This window comes from Phalaenopsis equestris, unplaced genomic scaffold (assembly GCF_001263595.1).
Source record: "Phalaenopsis equestris unplaced genomic scaffold, ASM126359v1 Scaffold000301, whole genome shotgun sequence".
Taxonomy (NCBI): domain Eukaryota; kingdom Viridiplantae; phylum Streptophyta; class Magnoliopsida; order Asparagales; family Orchidaceae; genus Phalaenopsis; species Phalaenopsis equestris.
The window spans coordinates 1,382,663-1,384,195 of record NW_018164743.1 but is presented as its reverse complement, the minus strand read 5'-3'; positions in this window follow the sequence as shown (position 1 = coordinate 1,384,195).

Below are 1,533 nucleotides of genomic sequence, written 5' to 3'. Positions count from 1 at the left end.
CGTCGTAGTAAATATTGACTGTCATAATAAACATAAGTTTATTACTAATTTTAGAAGTTTAATTTTCTTACTTTTTTGCTTGCGTTGTTTTATTTTTGTGCACAATTAAAATTTTCCTTTTTTTTCTAGGTTTGTTGACGATGTAATTGCTCAATTTTATACCTACAATATTTGTTTCCACCAAATATTACACTTATTTGGTGGAAACAAATATTACACTTTTCGAACTTAAGATAACAAATATTACACTTATTGTATGTATAATAAACTAGACTCTTTAGAGCTAAATTTTATACCTCAATTAATTGATCCAAACTTAAATTTTTCATAATCAAAACTCATAACTAAATTAACAAAATTAATGAACACATTGCACTCATGACTTAGAAACAACATTGCATATAAATAATAAATTGAATTTAAAATAAAAAAAATAACTAGTAACCCTTTAAATAAGAAATAGACACAAATATTATTTTTAGACATATTCATACATATTGAGTCTGTTCCTTATCTTTGGGCCCTCGCTTTTTGCATGAAACTGAGTGATTTATTTTTGGAGGATCACCATCATATAGAATGAGTCTACCTCCGTGTACTGATTTGGCCTCTAAAATTGATTTTTAATGCATGTATCGTCAATGACTACATACTTATACATCACTTGACACTAAAAGTTGACTAGATAAAACATGAGTTTAGTGAGAATAAAAATCTAAAAATATAAAATTATAAAATTTTATTTGTATTAATTATAGGTGCATTTGCATAGCAGACATACAATGAGCATTTTATTTTATAATCAGGTTGTATGAATTACTTTCTCTCAATAAATAACAGTTTGTCATATCCCCTATTTCTTAAGACCAACCATAGATGGTTTTATGATGTTAGGTGAGTTTAGTTGTGGCCCTATCTAGGCAGGGTCAAAAGTTTAGTTGAGTTGGGCTTGCCTAGTTCCTTGTAGGATCGTTTTATGAGTCACTTGTCACCGTCGGACAATCACTGCTGTCGCCGCCGCTAATTCTCAACAATTGTTGAGTGTCATTTGTTTGTTGGTATCATCGTTGTCAAGGAGCCGTCATTTTTTTTTATCTATTATATTGTCCTAATCTCCAAATAACTTATTCTCTCATATCAAACAAATGCCCTTAAGATATTAAGAAACTCGGAGAAGCAGAAGAAGAGGCAAATGAAAATAGAAAATAGAAAATTTTGAGAATAATTTCGTTGTGGCGAATATTGCAAAAGAACTCTAGAGTGTTTGACTTATGAGATTCTCATGCAAAGTAAACCACATGAAAAATTTCGCAACCAGAGATTTGTACGATACCTATTATGAGTTTTTCATTCACTTAAAAGAACAAGCTCCTATAGTTAATTATATTTTAAACAATTAAAATTGTTTAAGAAAACTCTTGATTAAGGTTAATATTTGTTCTCTAAAAAGTTTTAAGAGTTAAGATCAATGAGAGAAATGTCGATATTCAGTCCTAAAGGTAATAGATTTCTAGGAATCCAGTACCACCCTAA